At 34.3% G+C, this 6,409-nt stretch overlaps 1 long non-coding RNA gene across 1 annotated transcript; it reads left to right on the forward strand.

Moving 5' to 3' along the window:
• Positions 1-470: 470 nt before the first annotated feature.
• Positions 471-6,013, forward strand: LOC143242973 (uncharacterized). Its single transcript, XR_013023532.1, has 3 exons — positions 471-970; positions 4,526-4,935; positions 5,915-6,013. It is a non-coding gene; the product is annotated as an uncharacterized LOC143242973 (long non-coding RNA).
• The last annotated feature ends 396 nt before the right edge of the window (positions 6,014-6,409 follow it).

A 6,409-nucleotide genomic window follows, 5' to 3' on the forward strand; every position in this document is an offset into this window, starting at 1 on the left:
GGAAGAAACTGTAATGACATAAGTGCCTGTCAATAGAGAATAGCGATCGGTAAGTTTATTTATCTTCAGTTGTATGTGTTCTTTTATTTTAGCAAAGCCACATCGGGCTATCTGTTTGAGTCTTCCATATATTCAGTTGTCTCTACTGTGAAACATAGAACATTAAGTAAATAAGAAATTATTATTGGAACTACCGTGGAACGTATAATTTAAGTAAAATGAGAACTTTACACATAATGTAGTTATAAATAAACTTAGAGTGAAAGTTTCACAAAACATAACATAATTTTACCTTCCCAAACTTAACAGGAGTATGACAAACAAATAAATAATAATAAAATGTAAAATAGAAAAGAAATTAAATATCTTACATGAAATAATTCAGATTATAAGAAAGAGAAACGAATAATTCTGTAATTTACTTTTCGACGAAGTGAAGATGTAAACACCATAATGATTATTTGGCATGATTTTCGACTTTGAAAGGACATCAATATAAAAAAGAAATTTAAAACATTTCCATAAAATTTATAGCGTTCATTTGTTATTCAAATTTGTTTCGCAATATATCCGACGAAATAGCCAATTATGAAATATAACCTTCCCATAATTTAGCATATAACATACGAGAGTTTCGTAACTCACAGCTATGGCCTTCGGTATGATTACTTCATATCCCCACATTATGTAAATACGAAAAGTTGAAGAATGCTTTTAATATAACAGTTTAACTTACAGCTGCTATCAACGTCTTTTACCTTATCGCTATCTAATGAGGACAGTGGAAAGTGTTCTACAGTTTATTCTATAAGTTAATTATCGGTAAAACTGTAACACAACTCACCGGAGACAAATAGTTGTATTTTTTGCATGGTATCATTTCAGTATAAAAAGTAGCACTTCTCTATGCAGAATAATATGAGATAATTAGACAAAAATTAATTACTGATCAAATTTCGGGACATTGTAGGTGAGATATAAATAGACAACGTAATTCTTAAAAAGGTATTTATAAAGAGTATGAAAGAATTCCCAGTAAAACAGCACTTTGACATATGTTCTCTTCATATAAAACAACAAACAGGGGAATTATGTTGAATGTCCCACCATGCTTTTCGAATGGTATCTGTCACAACACCAGTAAAATAACGTTTATGTTGACTAGATTCACTAACTTATTCAATCTTTTGTAATTTCAAATACAATTATTAACACAAGTTAGGCTAAACGATTTAGACCAGGGGTGTGCAACATTTTTCGTCGGTGGGCCATATAACCAACTTCATCAATCAAGCGGGGCCACTTAAAAAACAAGCTTATTCGTGTACATGCACAATAAATTAAAAAAAATTCTCAAAATGCAAGCAATAATATTTTATATTTTTGCATGAGTGATCATTTTAGTGCGACACTTGAAATTTAGAGTCCTTGCAAAGCTTGTCAATATCAGCTTTGACAGAAGTGGTTGCCACTCTTAACTGACTGGTCAAATGTTCATCAGTCAGCTGACTTCTACATTTGGTTTTGATGAGCTTCATTTTGGAGAAAAATTGCTCACAGCAGTAGGTGCTACCAAAAGGGAGGCAATTCTTTGTGCATGACGGGACAAATTGGGAAACTTTTCACGTACACAGAGTTTGTAAAAGTCTAGCAAACTGTTTTCAGAGAATTTCCTTTTAGTGTCCATGTCAGCCTGCAGTTCAATGAGTTCCATTTGGCAATCATCAGGACTGTCTTCCACTGCCAAATCAAAGGTTGAGCGAACAATTTCAATCTAATTTCAGTTTGTCTGAAATCTGGAAATCTGTTTGCAAACTCATCACGCAGCTTTTGTACACTGGTTTCATATTTGGTGCAATCCAGATTAGGAAATTCCAGTTTCCTGGTTGCAAGACATGTAAAATGGGTCAATATGGCTCTTCTCAACTGAACCTGGAAAAGTTCCAATTTCTTCTCAAAAGCACAAATATGCTCAAACAACTTATTCACAAGTTGACTTTTCCCTTGTAGTTTTAAGTTTAAATCAGACAGATGCTGTGTAATGTCTGTGAGGAATGCTAAGTCATTCAGCCAGTTCTCATTGCTCAAGAAGTCCACATTCTGACGTTTGCTCTCCATGAAGAACTTAATCTCCTCTCGCAGATTCCAGAATCTCTTCAAAGTAGCAGCTCTACTAAGCCAACGTACAGCAGAGAAGTACAAAACATCTGAATACTCACTGTCCAGCTCATCTAAAAAAGTTTTAAATTGTCGATGATTTAATCCTCGTGTTCGAATATAATTTACGCATTGGACGACATTTTTCATGACTTCTGCAAAATCCAGAACTTTGGTGCACAAGCTCTCTTGGTGAATAATGCAATGGCTTACAACTACGTCTTGTGCTCCAATTGCAGTTAGAAATTTCTTGGTGAATCCATTTGTCCTACCTGTCATGGAAGGAGCACCATCTGTTGTAACACCACATAATTTATAAGGATTCAGTTCAAACTTTTCTACAACCTTAAGCACTTGTTCACAAATATCCTGTCCTGTGGTTGTGGAGGAAAGGCTTGCCATATCTAAAACTCTTCGAAAACATCAAAGCCTGCAGTAACAGCTCTGATGAAAATGACAAGTTGGGATGTGTCATTGATATCAGTGCTTTCATCCAAAGCCAGACTGAAAGCTTCACACGAATTCAATCTCTCTTTCAAAGTTTCTTTGATGTCCTCTGAAAGATCTTTTGTCCTGCGTGAGACAGTAAAGCGGGAAAGGCTAGTTTGCTCCACCAAATATTTTTCTCTGGACATGCATATTCTGTGAATATTGTTAAACAATTTTTAATAAATTCTTCATCACTGAAAGGCTTTCCCTTTTCTGCCATACATTCACAAAGCTTAAAACTCAGTTTTGTCACCAGTTCTGAATTTTTCTTGAAAGTGGTAAAAACACCTCGTTGCTTTTCAATGGATGTTTTTAAATGTTTAATTTTGTCCTTTCGTGCCTGACCAACAATTTCATCAAACTGGGAGGAGTGCTTAGTTGCGTAATGTCGCTTAATATTGTACTCTTTCATGACTGCAATTGTAGTTTGACAGACGAGGCAGACAACACCTTGATTATGTGGGACAACAAGATATTTTGTGCACCATTCACTGTTGAATAACCTTCCTCATCATCAATTTTTCGTTTCTTAACTGCTGACATTTTACTAGCCCTGAAATCAAAACAAAAATTATTCTCACGAAAATAGCAAAGTAGAAAAAAACATAGAATTTATTTACACATGGAACCTCTTATGGACAGAAACACATGTTTCTAAATTGGCATCCCGATCATAGCCTTCCGGTACTTAAATTAATTGAGAATAGAAAATACAGTGTGACCTCGCCTATTCGCGGTTCGCCATTCGCGGCCCCGCATATTCGCGGGTTATGCGCGAACTGCGTTTTGTAGGTCACAGAGACTGAAAGGGCTTTTCGAGGAGATTTCTGTTGTATTTACTCAATCAAGCCGTTTTATCAATTGTCGTCTTCACCAAACAAGATTGGACTGCTATTGGCTGACTGCCTCAGCTTCCCCAACAACGCAAACGGCAAAGCACAGCCCGGTAACGCACGGTACAATTTAGTGAAATACATAACAGTATGCAATATTGCTACATTATTACTGCATCAATGAGTATAAGTATCATTAGTGTTTGGGAAGCATTTCATATAGTATATAATCGCATACATATACGTTTTAAAACTGCGTCCAATATTCGCGGTTTTCGCTATTCGCGGGAGGGTAAAGAACGTAACCCCGCGAATAACGAGGTCACACTGTACATAGAATCAGATGCATCTGAAAGCAAAAATTTTAATAAATTCAGTAAAGTCACAACAATATGCTAAATAATAATCAATTTACCTTCAATCTCTTGTAGTAACTGTAAAAGGTAATAAAATTTTCACCAATAATGAATGACGGACAGCAGAGGTTAGGGAAAATTGTCGCCAGAGGGCGAAGGCGAGGTTCAGGACATGACGTTGAGTCGTAGACAATAGTGCTAGTGCACGTCACCTATTCATGCCCTAAGGAGGCCGACCAATCGAATTCGGCCTACTCCTCTCTAGCAAAGATAATTTTAGAAGTTTGTCGAGTCGAAGCCTGGGAATCCCGTAGGATCGATGCTTTTAAAATATTCCATTTGCGTTGGATTACAGATCAGGCCACATGGTTAGATTACAACAACTAGGGCCACACTAAATGGCTTGGCGGGCCGGGTTGTGGCCCGCGGGCCGCCTGTTGCACACCCTGATTTAGACTATAGAAGAATAATGCCATTTATTTTATAGTAATCTTTTCTACACAAGAACATTTTAACATAAAATCTTAAAGCTTTATGGGGAAATTGTTATACGATAGGCTAAGTTACATTCTACTAGTTTGTGTTTGTGTCTGTAAAATAACTATGGATCTACACAACTTTCTCACAGAGTAACTAGTTTGTGTTTTATTGGTCATAGTTTCATAAGGAAAATGATTTTTTATTTTTCAGGTTTTCTTTCTACTTTTCATTATTATCGTCTACACTGTCGGAAGTTACGCTATAAACGAAATAATCGAAAACATCCACAATGGTTATGGTGGTCATGGAGATAAAAAGTGAAATAGGAGCGCTGTCGATAGAGACAGGAATAAAAGTGGTTTCACCAGTAAACCAGGTTTTGTAATAGGTAGTGGAAATGGAAAATACAAAAAGAATGTGTTTGGAAAAGACCCATACTTTGGCTTGGGTTTTGACAGTGGCCTTAACTTAAGAAGTGGGTTGGGAAGAGGAACACGAACAGCAAGACAATCAGAAATGCAATTCGGAACTAATCGAAGAGGAAGAAGATTGGATAGTGAACTAAGAAGAAATGAAATTTTTATTTGGATGCATAAAATCACACTGCTGGATGATAATTGGTAAGAGGTCAATTAATTTCGATGTTGAAGTTCATAAAATATGTGAGTATATCAAAATTTAAATACCAAAGCGTTTGGAATAAAGTTAATCAATTTAACCATTTAACATTAAACTCGACTTGTGAGTCTGTAGATCGCCTGTTCAAATTCCTATCGAATCAAACGTGCTTGCACTTTCACTGGTTAGAGTGTAGACCAAAATTCTTGACTTATGTAATATTTCTTTTATTAATGTGAATATTGTTTCACATAATATAAAAATGCATAGTATGCTCTTTTAATAACTGTCATACAATATCGTCAGTGGTTTGTTAATTTTTGGAAGAATCTGCTTTGTTAACTTTAATGTTTTTAAAAGTTCTGAACATTAAAAAATTGCTGCTCTATTAAGGTTAAAAAAAAGTAAATTGTTTTCTAATTAATGTGTAATGTCTGTGAGCTTAAAATTTCTACACATTAAAAAAATTATTAGTTCTGAAATGAGAAACATAAGGGCCTCAGGTCAAGTTGTTTTCTTAAAGTAAAGCTACACATTGGGGTATGAGAAATTTGTAATTGCATAGAACCGAGTCCAGATATTAGTGATTAAATTCACTCAAGTCATTGCTAACTCGTTGGAAAATGAGAAAGGACTGTTGTATTTGTACAGAATAAGAAATTTTCAGTTTTATTAAAGGGTAACATTGGAACTTCTACTTTACATGTAACTGTGAAGAAAGAGGTTGAAATACATAAGTGGAATAGCCTGTGTGATACGTTACTTCTTACACAGAGATTTATATGTCAGTCTATTATATAAACATTTTATGTAAATTGAACATAAATAAATAGAAAAATTACGTATATATATATATTAATAATAAAATAATAATAATACAGTTAATAAAATAACTTACTTTTAACAACATCGACAATTCTGTGGTTTTAATTCAATTGATATGAAAGTTCTTATACGTTTTCTTTTTCACTGCTTTTTTAGGATCCGGATTCTCGCTGACAGAAATGATATTCTGAAGTCTTACATTTATTCAAATAACACCAGAAGGTTATATAGTGCAAGTAAAATATATTCTTGAACTTATTGTACACTGAATATTGAAATAAAAATTGCATTGAAATTTAGTTTCATTATTTCGTGGTTATAGAAAACACAAAACAATAAACTGAATCAAATAAGAAATAAAGTGCAATTTATACTTAAAAGAAAACTTTCGTTAATCTCTCTGTGTATTTCTCCTGTTCCAGGAACATTTTTCGATACATATTGAAATGCTTGCTTAAGTTAGTTTATGTAAAAGATATTTCGAGTGTTGACAATTCGAAGAAGAAATGTTTTAGAAGAAATATTACCACGTGGTGAAATGTTTGACCCTGATATTCATCTTTTATCTGTACTCACATTCTTGTTATCGATATTTAATCTATAAGCCAGCTAATAGCGTCAACTAATTGCTGTCTAAACCAAACACTACGC

The sequence above is a fragment of the Tachypleus tridentatus genome, unplaced genomic scaffold (genome assembly GCF_004210375.1).
Source record: "Tachypleus tridentatus isolate NWPU-2018 unplaced genomic scaffold, ASM421037v1 Hic_cluster_2, whole genome shotgun sequence".
NCBI lineage: Eukaryota > Metazoa > Arthropoda > Merostomata > Xiphosura > Limulidae > Tachypleus > Tachypleus tridentatus.